Raw genomic sequence first — 26,385 nt, 5'->3', positions numbered from 1 at the left:
AACTGTGTTGGTGGTGGGTTGGAAGGGGAGGGAATGTTATTGTTATATTATGTGTGTGATGCATGTTTGTTGTTGAAATGTGATTTTAATGTTTTTATGTCCCCCCCCCTAAATTTTTTTAAAAAGATTTGCCCAGTGGAAGTCCCAGTTTGGCTTGCAGTATATGAACCGAAGACTGGAATGCCTCTGCAAAAGCATACATACTAATGAGAAAATTTCCTAATATCTTTCCATTTTTATTCCTGATCTTTGCTTGTGTAGACTGCAAACATGAAAACTGGAGCAAACCAGGACAAATGAGAAATAAATCAAACCAAATAAACTGAAATGACTGAAGATCAAATGGTACATTTTTGTGCATGCTACTGGTACTGTGATACGCACACACACATGATAAAGGAGAAATTAGAAGTCAGTGGATAACACACCTTTAGCACCTTGGCTAAAACACATGCACACACTTCTTTGTAACCAAGTAAATGCCATTTCCCCTTCCAATTTTTTGACATATCAAACAATTGATCAATAGTGTAACTAGTAAAGAGGAACATATTGTTTTGATTCACTCCTGAAGTGAATTCCATTCAACTTGTTTTAAAATCCAATGTAGCTATAAATTTCCAGGCACCATTTCTCAAAGTTTTGGACATGTTCCTTTTCAAAACAAAGATGAAGAGGTTAAAGATGGTTAGTTATAAAGAAGGGTGGTATTCACTGACATTGAAATCATGTGCGTTACATTAGACATTTTCTTTGAGCCACCTGGATGTAATCAAATGTTATGTAGCCAAGTACTTACAACAGAGGCAAGTAAAAAGCTGCTAATATGGTAGCAGCTTAGGGTCTCACTGATACTACTGATGATAATATCACCTATTTACAGTAATTTTCCAAGTCCCTCTGCTCTGAGTAGCTTTCTTATCTATTTCTTCCTCATATTCACCAAATGTTTTAATGAGTCAATAAGGTCAATATTGTATATGTGTCTAGACAGTCATTATTTCACATTCTACATTCATGGTGTTCACTACCACAAAGGGAATGGTGTCTAAAAGTACAATTGCAACTTGCGTGCTTCTGTAACAAAACTAGTGCCTATGGCATTTTACATACATATGCAATGTTGTCTGATTAACTTGGCTAATATTCATCGTGCTGGATTTGATGTTTCTTGCATTTGCTTTTGAGATTTTTTTTAAAAATGTGCCAGTCCTTGGAACTTTCATGTTCAGGCAACAGTGCAAATAATTTTTTCTTAATGGAAATAGTTTTCCTGCTTTGTGGAAAGGCCTATTTTCTGTTTAACTGACCTAAACATGAAGTTGTAGCAGTTTGTCATTAAATGACTCATAATATTATATATTTAAAGGTAAAGTTAAAGGTAAAGGCAGTCCCTTGACATGAATGTTTAGTCATAACTGACTGTAGGAGGCAATTCTCATTTCCGTTTCTAAGCTGAAGAGCCAGTGTTGTCCAAGGAGAGCTCTGGTGGTCACCTTCCCTCTGAGAAGTGGTACCTATCTATCTACTTGCATTTGCATGCTTTTGAATTGCTAGGTTAGCAGAAGCTGGGACTAGTGACAGGAGCTCACCCATCATGCAGCACCTGGGCCTCCAACTGCCAAACTTCTGATCTTCCATTCATCAGAATTGGCGTCTTAACCACTAAGCCACTACAACCCTAGATTATAATATATATTGATATATTTATAATATATATTGATATATTTATATAATTATAATTTTATATTTATGTATAAGTATTTGAGCCATATGATGTAGTGGTTTGAATGTAGGACTAGGTCTTTGGGAAACCAGGGTGTGAGTCCCTGCTTAGTGATGGCAGATGAATTGGATGACCTTGGGCTAGTCACACTCTCTGAGGCTGATAATGAAGATTTTCACACGGCATCGTTATATCATTCCTTTATTGTCCCAAAGTGTAGTGGAATCGTATTAACAGATAGATGATTCCAAAAGATTTTCACATGAGGCTGTTAGTGTGGTTAAAACATTGATATATCAGAATTCAGCAGTTCAACTGTTTTGAAATCGTTTTGTAATCATTTATTGCTGAATTCTGATATATCAACGGTTTAAGAACACTAACAGCCTCATGTGAAAATCTTTTGGAATCGTCTGTCTGTTAAGACGATTCCACTACACTCTGGGATGATAAAGGAATGATATAATGATGCCGTGTGAAAATCTTCAATGGCAAATTTCCTCTGCATGAAGCCTGCCCCCCCCCCAAAAAAAACCCCTAGATTAGGATGTCCATAATTTAGAGTCAACTTGTAGGCACATGACAGCAGCAATAACAACAAATATGAGAATTTATAGACCATTTTCAGTTTAGATGAGTTCCAAAAGGGGAGAACAAATATTTAAAAAGCAAAACATGAGTCCTATGCAGATGTTTATTTTCTGCAAAGGCTCTGCACATAAGAAGGGAGAGGAAGACCAGCTCCATCATCATCACTTGCTTCATGCTGAAGCCCAACTTACTTTCTAAGATCCAGTATACCAGGAGGTAGCCAGCTTCAAAGTCTTGTTTTTAATAGATTACCTAATCAGAAATAATAATATGTACATATGTCAGAGCATGTGCATATAAATGAAAAAAGATGACAGGATGTGGCAGCATCTCTCTATGCTAGCAGTAGGATGCCTGCTTCCTTAGTCTGTGGGCCCCAGGATGTGTCCAGCCATGACAAACACTAAATAGACTGGCTGATTGCACTTTGTCAAATGAGGAAATGCATTATCCAAAAAACAAACAAACAAAAAATACAGTGGAAAGAATTCGCATGGTGGCTTACAGTCAGTCCCCCTACATAAGAAGTTTGACATGTTTGACTGATGCAGAAGAGCCACAGTCATTTCAAGGTTGAGGATGTGGAATTCCACATGTGGTACCTTTGTGCATGATGGTTCACTGGGAATGGATGCTCATACACGTTGTGCACAGTTGTTCAGTGATGTCCAATGCCCTCTGATATTTACTTACTTACTTACTATCCTGCCATTCTCCCAGAATAGGACCTTGTATGCATTGCAAACTGGGCCATGTAACATCATTGCAACTCAATTATAATGCATGTAGCTCTATGAGTGTACAGTTACACTCTATCTTGTTGTAGCACCTTGGACAATGATTTGTATTAAACTAGCCCAGGCAAATGTATATGTGCATATCAGAACCCGGAAAAGTTATCTTTTGCACTGCAATTTAGGACTGATTTCTATTGGTTAGTTCCAACTAGAGTAAATCTATTGAATCAATCTGTTTTGTCTTGCTGGGCCTTATGGTCCAAAGGTTCTCTATAAGCATCTAAGAAAAGTATTTTAAAGTAAAAAGGCAGTACATTTCACCACAGCAGAAAACTCCATGGCCAGATTACCTTTTCTCTACTCAGTCATTTTTAAGGTGCTAACTTCTGAGAGGAATATTCAAGTACCTAAATGGTTGGGAAATGCGAGAGATAGTAGTATATCTCACAAGTAGAGTAATTAGTATTTGCAAATAGAAGGTGTGCAATAACCAATCCTATATCACTATAAACATAGGGGATCTACCAGAGAATACACCAGGCTTAGTCTTATTGCTAAAATGCATATTCTGAATGAGGTAGGTTTACTTACAAATGCAAAAGATTTCAATTTCATAACATCTTATCATGAGAGGCTCTGTAACATATGCTGTTCAGACAGAAGAGCAGAGAATGAGAACTGCAGACTACAAAATCAAGGATCAACTGAGGACTAGCTGATGAAGGAAGTGTGTGGGCACGTTCCCACTAGGATTTAAAGCAAATTGCTGATCGGGTTATATGACTATCATTCCCATTTGAAACTGGTTCTGATCCTACTTTGATCGATTTCTGTCACAATAAAGCAAGGCAAATGCAAAAAAACCAATTTTTTCCAGACACTAGTTTCCTAGTAGTTTGTTTGAAAAGAATAGATTCTGAAGTGTGTTCAACAAATGGAACGATGGATCTGAATAGCATCATTCTTGAGAGGGACTAATGTTAGAGGGATGTTTGCCATCCCTCCTCAGTTTTTGGTAGATCCACCATTTCTCCCCTTCTCTCAGCGCTGCTTTTGTGTTTGTTGTGTGACCTATGGACACGATGGTTTTTTTTTTAAAATAGAATTGATAGAAGATTCAATTCACTGATTTTGCAACTACTTGCAATCAGTGAGGCAAGTAGTTGCAAAACCAATAAATCACATCTTCTATCATTTTTTAAAAAATATAGTTCCTAAGCCAGGCTGCCTGGGCTGCTGCTTACGTCACTGATGACACACAGATGATTGACATGCATTTTGAAGCTGCACAAACTAGTGGGGACAACAATTGTGCCAAAAAAGAAGTGATTAGAAGGGGATAATGAAAAGATCCACTTTCATAGTGGGAATGACAGACGTTTTTGGAATCGATTTACCAACTCAGAGCGAAGGTGAATCCCAAACTGGTTGTGTGTGGCTAAGACCAACAAATAGGAAATGACACATATACATGCTATGATTGAACTCTTAAAAGAGATTCAGACTAGCAACTGCTGAGATGCTGATGAGGTATGCTAATTTTACTATCTGTAATGTGAATTTTCCTTCATACCTCTTGCTTATCTGCTTTTTAATTGTGACTTCTGCTATTGTGTTGACAAGTCTATGACTATAATAAATGTAACTGCAGATGAGAAACTCTGAGATCCCTCTGCTCTTGTCTGTAATGGGGTTTTTTTTCAGTTGTGCTTGAACTTGACATTCTTCAAATAGTGGACAGCTTCAAACAGAATATAGCTGTCCGAAAGCTGTTTGAAAACAGAACTCTCCCAAGTAAGATAGGACGCATGGCCCTGCTGCTGATGTTGGTCTTGCATCAAGTTGACCAGCAGCAATAAATGGCTGCATCAAAGAGGTTTTAAGCAGTTGCAAATGGATGTTGACACCACAGATCTGCACCGGGAGGAAAGGAAGACGTGGAGAAATTTCAACATGTTATGACATTTCAAGTTCATTTCAATATGCTATGAAAGAAAAATAATATCTGCTCTTCTTTGCACATGGTGACTTCTAGTCCTGTGTGGTGAGACCAGGAGTTATTTCTGATTTATAAAGGGTACATGTCATCTCTCTCTCTCTCTCTCTCTCTCTCTCTCTCTCTTTCTCTCTCTCTCTGTACATCACAGAAATATCTCTTGTGGAGGTCCTATTTTTCCAATAATGATAAATTAATTTGTAGCAACAGGATCAGTGATATCTATGACAAAGACAGCCTCCCTTGCTCCACCCCTAATTCAGAGCTTATATCTTGTCATCACACACCCTGGGTTTCAAAGGCAACCAACAGCTGCTACCTGTCTAGTTATTAGTGGGCCTTTTTTTTTTGTAACGCTATAAAAGCACACAACAAAGGGAAAACTAAAGCCAAAATCTAGTATGGGAAAATAAGCGGAACCTAAAATGAAACTGTGATATAGGAATAAAATGTAAAGGCTGTACTTATTAGGCATGTTCCCTATGGATTTCTTCTTTTCTTTTCTTTTTTAAAAATGTCTTTGTTGTCACAAGTGGAAATCAACTACTTGAACATTTCATCTAAGAATTTTAAAATACATATCTAGATATCTTTAAGTAGGTTACCTGTGAACTAAAATCAAAAAAATACATTATCTATAGAACTGCGACATTAAAAATATGGACTAGAGTTCAGATCTTGCAGGTCTGTGCTGCAGTCTTGTTATGAGTGCAGGGAAAAAAGGAGCACACATAAAAGAAATTGAGCAATGATTAAGAGAATGCATGGATCCTGATTGTGTAGTATTTTGAAAAGTAAAAAAAAAAAAAAAAAGAGTGCCCATCTGATCAAAGAGGTTAGGCTAGGCAAATGAAACTATCTCAAAGATTTCATTTTGACATTAAAACTCTGTAACCTCTAGAAGCAGAAAATAATGAGGACTTGCCATTCAGGCTATCAGAAGTAGAATCTGCAAACATTTATTTAAAAAGATAGAGAGAGAGAGATTGATATTGTATGACATTCATTTGGATCACAATGTTCAGCATTATCTAGTTTTTAGAGGAAAAATATTTTTATAAGTTTCTTTACTGAACAAATTTGGATTGGAGGGGACGGCCTTTTTGACTTGCAGTATGTTGTTTGAACACAATTAAAATCCCTGAATGTGATGGCACAGTGGATCCTTGTCAGCTACCCAGATATCACTCTGACAGTTCAGATATCTCTTTCTGGTCTCACTGTATGAAAGACTATAAAAATCCCCAAACAATTATTTTGAATTCACAGCCAGGAATAAGAAATCACTGCGAATAAAATGCCTCAGATAGGAATGTTTTACTTGCTGTTCCGTAATAACATGCCCCTTGATGTGTATCTTGAAAAATCCCCTCCTCCATGAAATTACCTGCTAAACAGAAGAAGCTCTGAAGCTCATAAAATTGCAAGGTAAGCTTAAGCTGTGTTTGAAATGGGGAGGGGGATAACAAAATCTAACTGGGCTGTCAGAAATATGATGTGCTATGCCAAAACCATTTTAAAACTGGCGTTATCTGGTTCAGAGAGGTTCATGATACATCATTGGCTACAGGAAAAACTGAGCAATTCCTTGCCAGTGATTTCGGCATAAAAAGTTATCTCTTCACTCTTTAATTTTATGTGTGTGTGTTACAAGGTAAGTTGCATTATGCCCAACATAACTTCTTTCTTGGTGAGTGCATATCAAATTGTTTAAGGTCATAAAATTTGGAATGTTACACATGTGCGTGTGTGCATCCACCAATCTCTGCCAGCAGCGCCACTTTGCATTATACTCAGGAATAGCCCCAAACTAACAGTGTTATTATAAACTGCACAGTTGTTTATATTTAGTTTCTATTTTCACCTATAAATATGAAGACAGAATTATGGACAGAAGACACCAACAAAGATATACATAATGAAATACGAGCCTTTCAGGATCAAACTGAAGGCCTATTTAACCCAGCATTCTGTTCCCTTAGTGACTACCTAACACTTATGGGAAGCCCAAAAAACAGATATGCATGCAATAGCATCACAGAACAATTTAAAAGAAACTACTATTAATCTCCAGTGCTGAGAAAGATAAGTTAACCTTAATAATTTAGGGATTTGGACATACATTACACTCACTTATGTGGAACTCACTTATTGAATGTCTTCATGCAGTAACCTACTTGTTACTTCAGTAACCTACATCACATTGATTAGGCATGGTTTTTTTTCATGCCAAAGGAGACATTTTTTCTTAAACATTTGTTATGATCCATGCACATTCATATATGCACACACAATTTCTCTCACACATAGTCTATGTCTTCATATAAGCTACTGCACATAAAGAGCATATATTATAGCGACAGGCTTCCATGATGGACAATTTAACACTCTTCTTGTGGCAGCTGTACTGCCTTCACTAAGATAAAAGATCTATTATACTCTTTAGTACCAAAGGGTTAGCAGGATGACTTCCCAGATGCCATTAGAACATTATTTGACTAGATATATAAAAAGCTACCCTACGCCTAGTCATAGTTTTGGTCAGTTGTTCCAGAAAAAGGTTTTTCTCACCTGGAGTTGCAGGGTACTTAAGCTGAGACAATCTGTATACAACAATGTGCTCTACCTCTGCCCTTTTATTGCCTTCAGTATGAATGATAAATATTTTTCTACATTGGAGGACCTCAAAACTTCAAACACCGATGCATGTAGATTCCAACTACACCCCAAAGATTAAATGTATGCATGTATCAGTAGGATCATAATATATTACCCTGTCAGCAACTGTTCCCATTACAGTGCAAATAAAGCACACAGCATATATGTGAAAATTAGAATGCCATGGATTTTAGTCTCTCGCCACTAGCAATTTACACTGATATTGCAACTATAATGCAGAGACCATTAGAACGCAAGCATCCCAAGGCTTAGTTTCATGTGTTCATTCTTCTCTTAAATAAAGATTTTTTTTCTTTTTTAAAAAAATAAATGAAGGAAGTGCTACTGCATCAAGGGGAAGAATAGACCATAAAATTAGAATTTAAAAATGATCAAGAGCTTGGATTAAATTTCTTTCAGTCCTATTCCCCTTCCTCTTTTACTCCCCCCTGTAATCTTTGTCACTGAAATACAAATGTCATGAATGTGAGAATAAAGCATCTCGGGCATTAGGCTTCAATGATAGCTCATTCACATGACAATGGCTGTGCTGAGAACAGAACATTTCACAGAATAGAGCTATTCTTGTGGCAAAGATTATAATGACAGAGAGAAACGGTGCAAAATTAACCAGTTCTTGCATCTTCAGAGAGTAATCTTACAAGCCTCCTTGTGTGCTGTATAATGAGAGGAGGCGAAATATAGCATGCCTTCTATAACAATGGGAGATAGCAGCTCAGCTAAGTGATGGGAAGCCTGTAGTGGATGGAGCCACCTCCACTAGGTGCCACTGTCATCACCCCCCAAATGCTCAAGGAGTCTTCTTTCAAGAGCTATGATAATGCTGCAACAACATGATAGAAATTAAGAAAAAGAGAGGAGGGGGTCATGCTATTCACCATTTCAAGTACAGTACTTGCTTTGTTACAGTCAACACATTTTTTTGTTTCCCTACTTGGGATTGGAAGAGCTCTAGTCAGCAGGATTGGTGGCAGGATTTTTAGAAGCACATCATCTATATCTGTTTATATTTGGAGATGCAAAACTGCAGTGGAGCTGAAAAGATCACCAAAAATGAAGGTGAAGGTTGAATGGTTTAAACTACAGAATCAGTTTTGAAAGTTTCAATACAGCGCACCTGCCCCATCCACGGGTTTGCCATCCACGGCTTTAAGCTTACGTGTACAGCAAGCCTCAGATGTTACAATGCTGCACGTGGCCATTGAAATGAATGTACCTGAAGTCCCGAGTTTTGCCATGTGCGGGGTGGTGGTGGGGTGGTGGTGGTGGTTCTGGAACAGATCCTCCATGTACACAAAGGGTACATTCATGTCTATCATGTGTTTCCGTTTCTGTAGAAATGTATCTGGTTTCTCAAGTGACTGTAACACAGCTGACATTAACTTGATTTTAATTTCATTGGTTCCAATGACTTTACATATTTATTTCCATTTATTATATTTCTATCTATCTATCTATCTATCTATCTATCTATCTATCTATCTATCTATCCATCATGTTCTCTCAACACAGGACACAAGGATCCCATTATACTAGATAACTAAAGGCCAGTTGCCAAACTTCCATTTTTGGGCAAGGTACTGGAGCATGTGGTAGCTTCTCAACTCCAGGGGTTCCTGGATGAAACAGATTATCTACATCCATGTCAGGCCAGTTTTAGACCAGGTTATGGGACAGAAACAGCTTTAGTTGCCTTGGAAAATGACCTACACAGGGAACTGGACAGGGAAAATGTGTCCTGTTGTCTCTGCTAGACTGCTCAGTGGCTTTCAATTCCATCAACCATGGTATCCTTCTGAGCTGCCTCTCTGAGATGGGGCTTGGAGATACTGTTCTACAGTGGCTTTGTTCTTTCTTGGAGGGGTGCTCTTGGATGGTGTTGGGGGATTCCTGTTTGCCTCCTTGGCCACTGGCCTATGGAGTCCCTCAGGGTTCAGTCTTGTCCCTAAGCTTTTTAACATGTATATGAAACCACTGGGAGAGGTTGTCCAGAGCCTTGGAGTAAAGTGTCACCTGTATGCTGATGATACCCAGCTCTATTATTCCTTTCCATCTAATTCCAAGGAAGCTGTGCTAAGTGGATGTCTGGCAGCTGTAATGGACTGGATGAGGACACAGAAATTGAAGCTTAATCCAGACAAAATAGAGGTGCTCATGGTCAGCCAAAAGATGAATCTGGGAGGTTACACTCCCCTGAAAACTCAAGTTCACAGTTTAGAAATACTGAGTTCAGATTTGAGCCGGGAAGCCCAGGTTTTGCCAGTGACCAGAAGTGCTTTTGCACAATAAAGCTAGTGAACCAACTGTACCTCCACTCTCCCGAGTCCTATTTTTGGCCCCAGGATGGTGCTTTTTGCCCGTCTGTATGGGGCCAAAGTTCACAGACATCATCCTGGTCTGATCTCATTAATAATTCAAGTTCCCCTCAATTCAGACTTTTATCCTAATGTCAGAATATCCCAATGTCAGGATAAGACTTTTATCCCACTGTCAGTATAAGAAAGAATTCTACCTGGAAAATTTTGAGAGTTCTCCTGAGCTGGTATCAAAAACACAGCACTGTAATGGTCTAATTAGTGCTGTGCTTTGACACCAGCTCAGGGCAACTCTCAAAATTTTTCAGGTGGAATTCTTTTTTATCCTTATGAAGAGATTCCAGGAATCACACCTGAAATCCTTTGAAGGGAAAATATATTCTCTACCACCATGTTAAATCCAGTTCTGAAAGGAGGCAGTTCTCAAAAATCATCATTAAACAAACTAGTGCACAGAAAGAGACCTCCAGGGAAGATAATCCAGTGGAAGAACACTGGGTGAAGCAAAAGAACCTTAATTTGGAGTATTTGTTTGTAGAATGGTTTTGTAGTGTATGCACATTCTGTATTCTGTTCCATTTGGTCATCAAAATGTCTTAAGGTTGGCATTGTGTTTGGGCAATGCCGATTAGTGCTAAGAAGCAGGAAAGCATGGAAGGGCAAAGTATATGTTGCAGATTTAGAGGGCTAAATCTTACATGTTGTGTCAAGATAACCAGCCATATGCAACCTAAATATAACTTTTGTTAAATCCACATGGTTGTTAAAATTAGTTTTGTTTTCAGCCACTCTATCTTATATGAAACCTGGTTGTTTTAACTGAATCCTTTTTATAAATATTGTTGTAGCAATTGAAAGGTTTCCACTCCCCTGCTTATTTGCTGCATAGTTGCTCCATTTGGCACTATTCAGTTGTACCTGTGGCCCTGTGTAACAGTCCATTCACATTGTGCCCCCATGCACCCTCTCTCCTTCCAGCCTTCTTGTTCTGGGTAGGGAAAAATTCAAGGTATATTGTTCTGAATGTGCCTAGAATCTTCTCCACAATTAACAGTGCTGACGATTTGGGTGGCAGGCAGGATTCTACATACACTTGGCCCTTGGTTTCTGCTTGGGTTTGGTTCCAGGACCTTCTGTGCTTGGCAAATCCATGGATGCTGCTCAAGTTCCATTATATACAATAGCACCGTAAAATAGCATCCCTTATATAAAATGGCAAAATCAAAGTTTGTTTTTTGGGTTTTTTTGTGGGGGAGAGATGCTTTCAAGACATGGATGGTTAAATCCATGGATGCAGGGGTCTGACTGTACTGTCAGCCCTCCATATCCATGGATTGTTTATCACAGAGTCAACCATCAATGCCTTGAAAATATTCAAAAAATGTAAATTCAGAAAAAAGAAAAGCTTGATTTTGACATTTTATATAAGGGACACCATTTTAGTATGCTATAATATTTAATGGGACTTGAGCATCCACAAATTTTGATATCCATGGGAAGTCCTAGAACCAAACCACAGCGGATACCAAGGGGCCACTGTACATTCTAACAACCATCCATGGATACTATTTAACAATGCCTGGATGTGAGTAATCATGTTTTTCCCTGGATAGTTTTGTTTTCCCAGGATAGTTTTGTTTTATATTGCAGATGCCTCAGAAAATAGAAAAAATATAATGTTGTGATATCCCTGTATAATCTGTGAAGCAGAAATACATGTATGTTGGAGGGTTTTGTTTTGGGTTTTTTTAGACTGATAGACCTAAATGTTCTTTTAAATGTTCAGGTGAATGCAATGGAGTTAAAATAGGTTATAATTAAAGAAAAGACACAGACTATATTATTATATCTGTATGGAAAATATGCAAACATTTGTTTACTGTTCAAGGACTGTTGGATGATTCTTTCTAGTGGGTCTGACTAAGCTTCTAAGACATATCCTGATAATATCATTTTTCTCTGTTCTGTCATCATACTCACCCTCATGAAAAGTTGCCAGTCTTATGGAAACTCTGGTTTTATTGGGGGAAATGCCAGAATTTTCTTGCCTCTCACCTGTTTTCTCTGAACAATATGCACATACATGGGTCCTTGGTATCCACTGGAGTTTGGTTCGAGGACCCCTCGTGGATATCCAAATCCATTGATGCTAAAGTTACATTATATTAATGGTATTTTAAAATGGTATACCTTATAAAATGGCAAAATCAAGGCTTGCTTTTTGGAATTTACAGTTGGCCCTCCATATCTATGAATTTTTTATCCGTGGATTCAATCATCCACAGCTTGAAAACGTTAAAGAAAAAATAAATTCCAAAAAGCAAACATTGATTTTGCCATTTTATACAAGGAACATAATTTTACTATGCCATTTTATTTAATGGCACTTGAGCATCCATGGATTTTGGTATCCACGGGGGGGGGGGGGGGTCCTGCAACCAAACCCCTTTGGATACCAGGGCCCACAGTACTGATTTTTAAAATATTTCCATGATGTGGCTGGTTGAATCTATGGATGTACAATCTATGGATATAAAAGGCTGATGGTATAAATATTTTTCAGGTTTGTTTCCATTTGAACATTACAGATACAGGCTAGCTGTGTTATCTGTGGCTCTGAATGGTTTGTGTTATAAAACAGTTAATTCTCTTTTAATAGTAGGAATCTTTCAATACTACCAGAACATGCATCTTCTGGCCTACTTAAGAGTGATCATTTTGTTTCTCTGAACTCTTGTTAGTTCTCCATAAAATGGCATATTTTCCCACTGTTGCACTCAATGCTCTGCACAGCTTGGTCACCAGTGACCTTGATTCTGCTCGTAACTTTATCCCATTTTAGTTATTTGCAAGTATGCAAAGAAATAATATGACCAAAGAAGTATAGGATTTAATTACAGTAATTTATTTTGAATTTGACCTTAATTGGATTTACATACTTAGGATCAGATTGTAAAGCAGGTATAGGAAACATGTATCTTCCCAGACATTGTTGTACTATAAAGCCTTCCACAATTGGGCCAACAAGCTATGGCTTATGGAAGATGTAGTTTAGAAACATCTGTTGTGCTATGCATTCCCCAACTGTGTTGTAAATGTTACAGAGCCCACAATCCTTTCACAGTCAAATCTCCCAGTAAAGACAGTGAGTGTGTTGTACATCCCTGGGATGTATTATTTAGGATATGTGGGGTTAAACTTTGGGGGAAATCTTACAGCTTCTCTCCTTCTCTATCTATGGCACGGCACCATTCTTCTGTCACTCTCTTTCCATAAATAAAAAACAGTGGATAAACTTGGTGATAGCAATAGCTGAGCTGAAAATGTATGCTGGCATCACTTGAAATAAGAATAGTCTCTGGAAGTAAATACTCTTGACATTGCGAACGTTGAAATTAATTCCCACTTCAAAGAGAGCTCTTTAATTGGGAAGCATCTCATGCACAAAGACCTCACATCCCAACTAACACAACTATTATGTTAATTGCCATGGCCCCCTTACAAGTCTTGGGTGGATCTGAAGTAAGTAGTTTGTTATTCTGCCCTGCTTTTCCAACCACGCTCATTTTGCTAAATTGCATTTCTTTAAGTGAGTGGGTTGATATACTGCAAGTGTTACTAATTCCATTGAATCCCCCCACCCCCACCCCTTTGCTTCCTTTGAAACAGAAGATCAAAACCTCAAGCCACTTTTTTTTTAAAAAAAATTAAATGATGTGTTTCCATAAACAAAACTAGACATTTGAAATAACCACTTTATTAAGATTAGGTGTCCCTGAAAAGGAGCTCTGTTTTTGTATCAACCGCAATACAAAATTATATGCAAATTGTTAGTGTATGTTTTTTTAAAGGCTGTGTAAGAGTTTGAAGCCGAACAGTTGGGAAGACATCCTAGATGGAGTGACTCTGCTGGCACTCTGTTTCTCCCCCCTCCTCCCCACACACCTTACTAAAGCTGCTTTCCCAATGAACACTACAAACCCATGAACAGCCAGATCTTCAACAAAGATCTTCAGCAAAGTGAAGGACATTGTTCTAAAGGAAGTGGTCTGCAAGCCATAATATTTTGTTGCAAGATAAAGTATTCAGCTATTTTATATCATGTTATTGTATATCTATGTTTATCCCACTCCCTGCTTGGAATTATTATACCACAGTATAGCTCTATGAATCTTCTAGAAAGAAAGAAAGAAAGAAAGAAAGAAAGAAAGAAAAGGACTGAGCATTTAAAATTTTTAACTACCTTATGTAGCCGTGTACATGAGACTAGACTGTGAACACTCTTGCCATTCAAGGGAACTACTTTCAGGTTAGGCGACATATAATTAATACACAGTGTAAAGAGTAAGTAGGCAGTGCATCAATTACCAAAAAAGAAACAACCACTGTCGTTCCCATTCCCATTGTTATAATCAGAACATGAAGGATACTTTGCAGCTAAGTAATTCTAAATTACTACTAGATTGAACAAGGCATGCAGATTTTTGTCACCATGGGAAAGTAGCAAATTATTCGATTTTTTATTGGCACATTTTAATTCCAGGAATGTTTGTGGGATTTTCTGTTTTATGCACTGACTTTGGTGGGAGATGAGTAATAATAATAATAATAATAATAATAATAATAATATTTTTTTATTTATATTTCCCACCTCTCCCTTCGGATCGACTATTTTCATTTCCCAGGTTGCAGAACGTCTTGGGCTAACCTACCTGTGTGAATGGAGCTGGTTGCCATTTAGGCTTGTAACATGGAATGATAGCTTTAGTTCAGCAGACTTGTGGTTTTGATCAAGTCCGTTCCTCGGCCACTCCAAGCCATCCAAGTTCATCTTGTAGTTGGAATTACCCATAGCACTGAACACCATACATACTGTATTATATAATGATAATAGTATATTAATATTACCTATATAACACATTTGTGAGGACAGGAATGGAAACAATGCCATCTTCTAGCCTTGCAACTACTATTATTCCTCATCATAGCGCCTCCTATTAAAGTTACTAAGATTTGCAATCAAACATCTAGAGGGATGCATGACTTCTTACTACTCTGTTAAGGGCCTGGCTCTTATTGGCTGCTGTTTGCTAGCAGTTTGGAGCATGTGAGAACACTGAAAGCCCGTTAACACAACATGTTAAACAGAAATATTTTTTTTCTTAATTCAATTTATATCAAGGACACTTTGAACACATGGAAAGCTTCCCAGTATGAAGGTTAAGCACCAGCTGAAGGATATGCAGTTCTGTGATTCCTTTAAAATTAGATTACTGAATCATTTTTTTTCCTAAATGAAGTTTAAACTGCTCTGACACTAAAACATCAAAGAGAACTAATACCACAGAGATCCAGCAATTAAGAAAAGAAAGCAGAAGTAACCATCTCAACAATATTTTTCTAGACTTGCTTCATGCCATATGGTTGGTTATTGCAACTCTGTAATGTGTCTTTTTGCCTGCATCACTAGTTCTTTTTGGATTTTCTATCCGGTGTGTTGTCCTTTTTGAATGTGTGTCAGCCCCCTGCCCCCGGGCTTACTTTACTGGCTTTCATTTCCCTTTCAATTTTCAGGAGGAAAATGGGTTTGGCAATACGTTCGTCAGTGTGAAGTCAATGTTAATATTGAACAAATGAACTGTTCAGACAATACAGTACAGGGGGAACATGCCCCCAAGCATTCTAAAATACTGCCCAATTTTTCTGCAAAATGGTGACTAGAAATAGTGTTGCATCACTTCCTCTTGACATTTTGAAGGAAAAATGGAGGAAAAAGGGGTTGGGTTGGGATGATGATGATGATTCCTAGTCAGGACCATAGGAGATGAGCCAATTAATACATTAGGAGCAATAGAGAAGAACTGCTGTCCACTCAACAGAGTTCCCAGGTGTGTTTGGGCCTCTTTTTTGATAATTATATATTTATTAATTACACTTATGCCCTACCTTTCTGGCAAAAATGGTCTTTATCACAACTAATAATGGTAAAAAAAAAATCTGATTAAAACCTTACAACTCAATTAAAACATATAAAGCAGATTAAAAACACTGTTAATAAAATGAACAACACCCAATCAATCAATCAATCATGTTGTCATCATATTGAATGTCATGTTTGTAACATGGGCCCCAAGCAGGCAGGATAAAAGGAGCAGCAAGAGGCTGCTCCCACCCCAATTGCTGTGGGAAGCCGGCACAGCTTCTGTGCAGTTTGGGGGCATGTGCTGCCTAGTTGCCACACCCCCAAAGCACATGGAAGGCACATTTTTATGCCCATCTGTTTCAGGCCTTTTTTTTCTTATGGATTTCCTGATATTTATGATAAAGCATTTATAAGATTTAATAGTGCAGAGAAAGCTCGAAATTGGGTTCCTGCACCAAATGTATCCAACACCAAATTATAATGTATGTTGTTAGTTCTTTCAAAACAGAAACATTTACCAAACATGGATCTTATTATATCAGGAAACGTCTATCAACCTGTCACCAAAAAACCTGTCACCTGACACTATGATTCACTGTCATAATACATGACCACAATGTGGTATACATTGAAGTGTTAACCTGTGGGATGATATCTATCTATCTATCTATCTATCTATCTATCTATCTATCTATCTATCTATGGTGCGTTACAGACGGCCCAGAAGGGGCCGTCTCGCGCCGCTGCCGGTTGCAGCATTCGGGAACCGCAGCAGCCAAATGGGGCGGTTCCCGGACGCTGCCAAGAAGGAGCACGAAAATCGCGCTCCTTCTTGTTCTCCCTAGTCGCGCACTCGCGGCGTCATTTCCAGGGTGCGACGTGCGGATGCAGAGTGTCTGTTACGTCAAGATGGTGGCCGCCGTGTGGAATGGCCGCCGCCATTTGTTACGGACAGAGTCCGTAACAAGAGTAGGGGCGTCTAGAAGAGACGCCCCTTTTTAAAACTGGGACGTCCTGAGGACGTCCCAAATGGCAGTATGTAACCCGCCTATCTATCTATCTATCTATCTATCTATCTATCTATCTATCTATCTATGTTTTGCAACCTGAGAAATGTGTGCGTGTGTGAATGTACACACATACAGGTGTGTGTGTTGTATTTTTAAGCATTTTGATTACCATTCTTATGGTGATGGCTTGTGATGCTATTTTGTGTCATTGCACATGTTAGCTATGGGTGGAAGCAAGTTGTTTTCTCTCATTAATTTCTTCTGTTTACACTAATCTGTTTTGGCTGGTCATAGCATGAGAAGAGAAAATGATTGGTGGGACTATTTGAACTCTGGTTTCCATAGTACTGAAGGACAGCATATATTCACATTTCATTTTCAACACATCACATCCACTTATATGACCAAACAATGTGTATGGCAAGTATGGATGTCCTGACAAAGCCACTTTTGGTTCAATCAATAACATATGCACAACTACACAAGTTGGAGCAATTACACATCCCCCAAAGGCACAGTAGAACCAACACTTCCTACTGTGGTTTTACATTTGCACCCTCAGAATATTATGGTCAGAGGACCAAGATACTACTGCATCAGCCATCTGTCAGGGATGATTTGATGGTGAGTTTCTGCATGGCAGGTGGTTGGACTGGATAGCCCTTGAGGTCTCTTCCAACTATATGATTCTATGATTCTGTATCCATTCTGAAGAGGAGAACTTACATCATAAAGGGAATATGTTTCATATCTTCTAGGACAACATGCTCAAGAAAGCTTGATTGTTGGAAAGAATCGATTAAGCATGGATTCATTAGTTTTAGCCTATTACCTGGCAAACCATATAACAGAATTTTTCATTTGAAATATTTAAAACTTATAATTCTTTCACAAGGTCTTCCAGATTTTTTCTCTCACAATTTTGTGTGCTCAAAGTGGAATCAAGGGATATAGTGAGGGAGTAGAGCTGGTGGTCAAGGGAGGGCCTCTAGGAGATTTAATAGATGGAACCTTGCAAGTCAAAGACTGATTGGATCCCATAAAAAGGGTAGAACCTACAGAAATGTATCCAAAGTGCCTGTACACACACACACACACACACGCACGCACACTTGTCCTCTTATGAAGCAAAATGATATCAGACCACCTCATAGGTATCTCTGTGTCTCTGTCTCTCATAGACACATACACACACTCACAGAGTCCAAAATCCTGTTGCTGTCTTACACATGGAAATAACTTGACAATTTTGCCTGATTTAGAAAGTATGCATTAATTCAAGGTTGGGGAAGCTGGGTTGTACAACTGTAACAGCTGGGATGCACATCATAATGGACATGGGGTTGTACATTTTGTTGCTCAACATTGCCATTCAACACAAGATGATCAGTGTATATTTTTGCCTTCAGATATTTATGCTTCTCAACAATAATGTAGGATCTTGGCCAGTGTTTGAAATCATTTTGAGTATGATATGGAATTATTTACTCAAATTAAAGAAGGAAAAATGTGACAACTCATGACAAAAGAGCAAGAAATGCATGCAAAAGAGGTTTTAAAACTGAGCTGACACTGAATGTGCATTAAATTAAGCAAATTAAATATATGGTAAGGAATAAAGCATTTAAAAATATTTGTCCCACCACACAATTTTTTAGTATTTTTATATGCATACACATATAACAATATCCTCTCTCACTTTTTCATATTAAAACAGATAAGAGATGCACTCTGACCCCACCCTGCATCACACACACACACACACACACACACACACACACACACACACACAGAGACAGAGCTCACTAACTGTGGCTGTGGTTCTGTACCTGACCACTCTTCTGTTTTTGGTTGTGTTAGCATCTGTGATACACTGCTCACCCAGTGCCTTAACCTTGTTTGTTTTGCTGCCCACCAAACCATCAGGGATATTTTGAAACAAAAGTGTTTGTTTGTTTTAAAGGTAGCTGCCTATCTTTCCATTGTGTGCTACAATTCTACAAATGTGAAGGAGCAGCTCAAGACTTGTTCCTCCCCCTCCAATTCCATGTCCAGTCCACGCTGAATGGACTTGCACTTTAAATTGTACTTCAGCACTAGCAATGGGTGTGTGTCCCCCATCACATGTGAAGCCAGGAGGATAGTCTGTGGTACACCCAGCTCTGTCCTCCAGGGAATGGATATTGGATCAGGTGCAATTATTATTATTATTATTATTATTATTATTATTTATATTTCCCACCTCTCCCTGCAGATCGAGGCAGGATTACAACATAATAAAAATACAAAAACACAATAAAAGATTACATTACCCCCTAAACCCTCCTACCATTAAAAATACTAAAAATTCAACAATTAAAATAATTACATCAATGGCATAATCTAAAATAATCCAAATGGAATGGACCATTAGAAGCAGATGGGGCTATCCGTCTTCAGGAGGTCAGTCTGGGAAGGCCCGCCGGAAGAGATCCATCTTGACAGCCTTCTTAAAGGCTTCTAAGTTGGTAATAAGATGAATCTCCTCTGGCAGGTCATTCCACAGTTGGTGTACTGCTATTATTGCCCTTCTCTTCCTCATCTGCTATGTGAGGTTGGTTTATTTTGCCTAACTATAGGCCTAACCCTGTATGCATATTCACACATATGCACATATAGTCTCCAACAATAAACATGTGAATCAACCAGCTAACTAGGCTGTTCCTTATTGCCACTAGCATGGAGAGACCTAAACCACCAGACAATGGTGGAGCAAACTACATTTCTCACGTATACATGTATAGCCTCCAGAATTTCAATATGAAAACCAGGATACATGTGGCTAGGCCACATCAGAGTGTGATCAAGATGGCAAAATATATTAATGAGAAACAAAAGGCAAGCTAGGAAAGGTTGCAGCAGTTTGCTTTTGTCTAAAGGGAAGGGCAAGCTTCTGCCTCTTCCTTTTCTCCCCTCTCCCCCAGTTAACCGAATGAAAATTAGTTTGACCTCACTTTGCAAAACTGAATTAGGCTGAGGACAAAGTGGGAAAGTGGTAGAAGGAGAGAGAAACTGAACCATTATAAAAGACACAGAGAAGTGGGACAAAAGTCAATTAATTGAGACTGTCCCAGCCAAATCAGTATACTTACTTTCCTAGAGGGCATGTCATACTTGGGTGAATGATGCACAGAAGAGCAAAATAAAATCAAGAATTAAGATATGAAAGAAAATCAAGATGGGGGGAGGGATATTTTTTTCATTCTGGAAAATGCAGAGATACACCTCTAAACTACTGGTCTGTTCGTTTTTAAGTCATTTGGCTACTTTTTAAGTTTAGAAACAGCAGGGCTTAGCCATTATTTCTATACTATACTAGCACATGACCTCTGGAGTTTCCTCCAGCAAATTTTATGAGGAGCTTTGCAAAAGACTGTAGCTCTTCCATTTGTGGCTTAAACCTTTGGTTGTTCTTTCAGTTGGAGTTGATTGCTTCAGAAAGGGATGGTTTGTTTTTGGAGGAGCGCCTTAAAGTTCAACAAGTTCCCTCGGCTCAGCTAGCTGCATCGCCTTAATTTTGTGGTGATGGTGGTGAGCCAGATAATACCTCTTGAAGACATTTACTACATTCTTACAAATTACTCATATTTCAGGAAGCTTGCTTGCTTCTAGCTTTTACTTTCTTCAAAAAAGATCTGTAATGCTTCTCCAACCCAGTTTTCCAAGACAAAGGACCAGGCCCTAGTTTAAACACTGGCCCAGGCATGAGGAAACACAGAAAAGTTTTATTAAGGACCCTTTTATGTGCCACTTTTTAAGACTTGGCTGTTTGGAAATGTGTTTTAATAGCTTCCTTTGTTTGCAAGGGTAGACATGACAACATAGATTATGTTTATATACAGCTTTTCCCATGCCCCCTTGAAGGCTGTGAGCCAGACTGCTAAAAAGGCAAATGAGTGAATTATAGAAAGATAAAGCCTGAACTCTCTCTAGAAGCCAAAACTGAGGTACAAAATACACTGCAGAAACAATCCAGTTAGATCCTGCTCTAACTCCCCTGGTTCAGTGCTAGGGAATCCTGGGAATTGTAGTTTATTGTGGCACCAGAGCTCTCTGACAGAGAAGGCTAAATGTCTCACAAAACTACAGTTCCCAGAATTCCATAGCATTAAGCCAGGGCAGTTCAAGTGGTCTCAAACTGGACTGTTTCTGTAGTGTGTTTGGGTACTTTGGACAGACATAACTTCAAAAATTTCACAGATGACAACTGGAATGCAGGTGGTCAAGCAGTATCAGAGTGTGGCCAAGATGGCAAACATAATAATAATAATAATAATAATAATAATAATAATAATAGTTTTTATTTTTACCCCGCCTTTCCAATTGCATGATCAAGGCGGCTTACAAGACAACGAATAATAAAATACAGTTAAAAGCATTACAAATATAAAAGTTTAAAAACATCATTACAAGGGGTATGAACGGGAATCTATCAATAATGTGGAAGAACACACAAGCTAGGAAAAACTGCAGCAGTTTGCTTTTTCCCGAGTCTACACATTCTGTCCCCTGTTGCCCTCTTTTCCCACTGAATTAAATGAGTGCAGACTATTTTTGCACTTTGAATTCAGTTTGCATTAACTGAAGCAAGTTGACACGGGGTAAGGTGAGAGAAGGAGAAAGAAACTGGGACATTTTAAAAGCTACTGAAAAAGTGGTATGGCAGAGGATTAATTGGAAATATCCCTGTCAAATTGGAACAGTTGAAGCATATGGACATGTCACAAGAAGACATGACTCATTTGAAAAGAGAATAATGCTTGGTATGGTGAAAGGCAGTAGGAGAAGAGAAAGACCACAAAAGTCACAGTTCTGAATTTGCATGAAAAAATCAAGGCAGTTGATAACAGGGAGACATAGAGGCCTCTCATTCAAAGAGTCACCATAAGTCAAAGTTGACTTGATGGAAATTACCAATAACAACATAATAATAGCTGATGCAGTTGTTCTCAGTGATGTCAAGCATTGCCTGGTTTCATTCTTGTCTGCTGTATCAAATATAGTCTATTTCCATGGTGGCAAACCTATGGCATGTGTGCCAGAGATGGCACACGAAGCCATTTTTCATGGCATGTGGAGGGTGGGGAAAAGGGGGAACAGGTGCGTGCCTGTTCCTCCTCTTCCTGGTCGTCCTGGGCCTTCAGCTGTCTCCGGAGTGGCAGCTGAAGGTTTGGGGGCAGGGGGGAAGAAGTCCTACCCTGGAAATCCCACCCCTGCAGGGTGGAAGTCTCTCCCCCAGAAGTTCTGTCCTTGGTACTGGGTAACACCTGGTGCCAGAACACCTTTTAGTTTGAGCACTCAGTCCTTAAAAGATTTACCATTATTGGTCTATTCAAACGCATAGCTGTGATTGTTTTTTCATCCTAGGAAGATATAAACCATCTTTGAGTACTAGAAATCTTCTAGAAGATGGTAGGTGCTTTTTCTTAGTCTTGAAGGTGTCACAGGATTAATTTTTATTTTCTGAAGCAGACTGATTATACACTAGACCCAAGCAATATACTCTGTATTAGCATAATTTCCTAGGCTACAAAGTAACAACAAAGAAGACTGGTGACAACAGATTTGTTAACAAAAGGTCACCTCCAGTAGTGGGGCTGGTTATGCATTCCTGAAATGGGGAAATACAAGAGAGATATAGTACATATAGGGATAGATGCACTTTTGAAAATTATGACTATAATTTAAAAAGAAATGTAGTATGTAATCATACCCTAGACTATGGAGTTTATCACATGACCCATTATTGCTGCAATTGCATTAATGAAGGTAAGCCCTGACATATAGTCCTTTGGCAGTCCTCCCTACTACCACACATTCCTTCATTAGTTCAACTTGGCTACTGCTGGTCCATCACACTCTCTTCCACCTTCATCCTTAATCTTGCTCCCTGTCCAATACCCAACCCAGCATCCCTTTGTTTGTTGGTGTGTGTGTGTTTTGTTTTTTAAAACACAATTCTGGGGTTATGTAAATGGGGTTTAACAAAAATAAAAATAAAAGAAAGTAGAAAAAAGGCTGTTCTGGAATAGCGAAGTTGAGAGAGAAGAGACACTGACAGCATGGAAATACACAATCCTAGAACTGCCACAGAAGCAGTTTACTGCACCTATGGACTAGTGCTATACCAGCACTATTAAGCACGTATTGACAGGTTTTCTGTATGTGGCAAGAGCTAAACACACTTCCAGAACAAGGCAGCAATGAGAAGAAGATGGCATCATGTGATAAGTATCTCCAAAGACAATATTATCAAACTTTTACGGTTGTTTAAAAGCCATGTGACAAAGGCATATGACCACCAGCTTTGCCTTTGTCCAGGAGAGAAACAGCAAAATGCAGGCCTATTATTAACATCTTCAGTTTTTTTCTCCTGTTGGTTTGTAACACCTTGCCACTGAAGAAGCCAATGAAACTTCAAAGCCTGCAACATCTATTTTGTGCATTTTGGCTGGCCAATAAAGGCATCACTGTTTGTTGGATTTTTGACTGAATTTGCTAAATGGCCAACATGGCTACCTCTGGATGTCCAGGGGATAATTCTTGACGTCCAGTGTCAAGACTTCTGCCTTTTCCCCTCAGAATGATTTTTCCCCATTTTAAACTGGATTTGGACTGAGCAACCCTTCAAACAGAGGATGCTTTTTAACAAAAAACTGTCCAGTAAGACATATCCTAACCTTTACATTTATAATTCTTTGGTAAACAGAAGATGCATTTGCTTTTAAATCATGCAAAAGAAAATATGGGATGAAAGTTCATTTTACTAAGACTAGAGATGAATTAGCATAAGGATAAATACATATAGGACTCAGAGGCTAAAAGTCACAATAAGTGTAAGGAGATGTGTGGTGGGGTGAAACTGGCTTGGTAAGAAAATCTGTTCCATTCAAGAACTTAATTTGTTTGAGAAACAGCCAAAATCTATTCACATAAACATTTCAAAGTATAGTGCTCACTGGAAGAGGCTTCCAGAGTCTCCCTGTATCTTAGGGTCAAGAAATTTCCCAGTCCCTAATAAGAGGATATTGTTATATTGCTATGGTTCTGTTTTGAACAGTTGAATTGTATGAAAAGCACCAATGCTTCCACAACCAATGGAACAGGTGTAACAGTCTGGCATAAATGCTTTGTAATTTTAATTTGTGTTACTTTTAGGGATATGTGATGCTAGTGAGCATAGCAATAATGTTCTGTGCTTTTTGTGAAAAAGGTTAACCTTAAAACAAAGCAGGTGAGAAAGATCATTTTCACAGCAGGTAAACCACCTGTATGTCACTGCAGAAAATCTTTTTGGATCTTTGTGTATGTGACAAAAGACTGTGTGGACTGGGGCTCAGAGAGAGAGAGAGAGAGAGAGAGAGAGAGAGAGAGAGAGAGAGCCATCTGACTAGGAAAAAGAAAAAAGTGAATGCTTCAAAAGATGCAAAGTAGTCCTTGAAATGAACTTTATGCCCGTTTCAGAACAGCTGTTTCAATCACTATGAGACAGAATTTACTATTTTACTTATTTATCTCATTTATGTTCTGCTTTTCTTCTTGGAGGGACCCAAAGAGGCTCACAGATGAGACATTTAAAATATCAATAAAATTCTAAACAATTAAAATATCTACACACAATATAAAATCACATAAAAATGTACAAAAGTTAAAAACATAACTAAAAACCCACCTGGTCCATAAAAGCCACTCTGCTATGCATTGTACACCAAATGCCTGCCTGCATAAAAACATTTTTCCTTGCTGGTGAAAGGCCAGCAGGCAGGGGACCAGCCTAGCCTCCCAAGGAAGGGCATTCCAGAGGGTGGGAGCAGCCACTGAGAAGGCTGTCTGTCATGTCCATACCAAGCGAGCCTGTGATCTTGGTAGGACCAAGACAAAGCCCTCTTCTGAAGATCTTAGGGTTCTAGTAGATTTTTATGGGGAGATACAGTCTCTCAAATGGACCTAAGCCATGTAGGGCTTTATAGGTCATGACCAACAGTTTGAATTGTGCCCGGAAATGAACCAGTAAGCAGTGAAGCTGTTTTAACAAGGTTGTTACATGTTCCCTGTAACTTGCCCCGGTCAGCATTCTGGCTGCAGTGTTTTGAACCCACTGAAGTTTTTGGACAGTTTCCTAAGGCAGCCTCATGTAGAGTGTGTTATAGTAGTCCAGATGGGATGTAATCAGGGCATAGCAAGATCCGATGTCTCAAGGAATGGGTGCAGCTGGCACACAAGTTTTAGCTGTGCAAATAAGTATTATGATAATAGGGATGGTCAATTGAACTCCTTTACTACAAAAGCAGTGATCAGCATATCCTCCATTTTAAGATGAGCAAAAGATGTCATACACCTCAGTTGGGTAAAGAAGACTGGCCTTTAGAAAGTATGTGACTGACTTTTAAAAGCTTTTACACTAGATTTTCATACCAGGTAACACTGCTGCTTTTCCAACAAGGGAGTTCAGATTATAATCCCTAGGTTCACAGAAGGTGTAGCAGCACCATGTGGACCAGCCTGCTGTCAGTCACTAATGCCATAGTACTACAAGTATCCGCAACTTCCAGCATGCATAAGAAAAGGCTCTCTCTCTCTCCATTACTTTTTAGATTCTATTTACTTTTAGATTTAAATCCATCTATTTTACAATCCTTCAGATGAGGTCAGAGTCTGAGATAGTCAGAGTGTTCCTTACTTGTACATTTCAACACATGTACAGAGGATCCATACTCTTGGCAAGAAATGTTAATAGCTTGGATGAGGAGGACATAAATGCCAAAAGTAGATTACATTGCTCACAGGAATGACTAATCCACATTACCCTATAATCACTCTTTTGCTTCCTTTAAACATAAGGCCCTTTCACACTATATTTCATACAAAATATGGCACTAAGATCCACTTTTGCTATCATGGCAATATCTTATAGAATCCTGGCATTTGCAGTTCCAGATGAGTATTTAGAATTCCCAGCCAAAGAGCTCTAATGCTTCACCAAAGTATGAAATCCCAGGATTCCATAGGATGCTACCATGATAACTGAAGTGGAATTGACGTAATATAATTTTATAGCATAAAAGAGCTCTGGTAGAGGAAGTCACCTGAATTTCCATTATGTTATGATGAGTTTTATTTTCAGTGATGTTAGACTGATATTGCTGTCGATATCCTTCAGCTGATATAGTTGGACACTGCTAAAATATCAGGTTCCTTTCATAGATCTCTGAATAGTTTTCAGGTTTTTCAGAGTAGATCAGCAACTGTTTCTGATTCAGATTAACAACAGCTACAACAAAAAGCCTGTTTCAAAATTAGGCTGTTGAATTCAAGAAAGGTTGAGAGAAATAGGACTAGCTTTATCTGAAGTCTTGTAATTCCATGTCT

Source organism: Sceloporus occidentalis, unplaced genomic scaffold (assembly GCF_023333645.1).
Source record: "Sceloporus occidentalis isolate IW3139 unplaced genomic scaffold, rSceOcc1.0.p SCAF_3, whole genome shotgun sequence".
Taxonomy (NCBI): Eukaryota; Metazoa; Chordata; class Lepidosauria; order Squamata; family Phrynosomatidae; genus Sceloporus; species Sceloporus occidentalis.
This window is presented reverse-complemented; position numbering follows the sequence as displayed.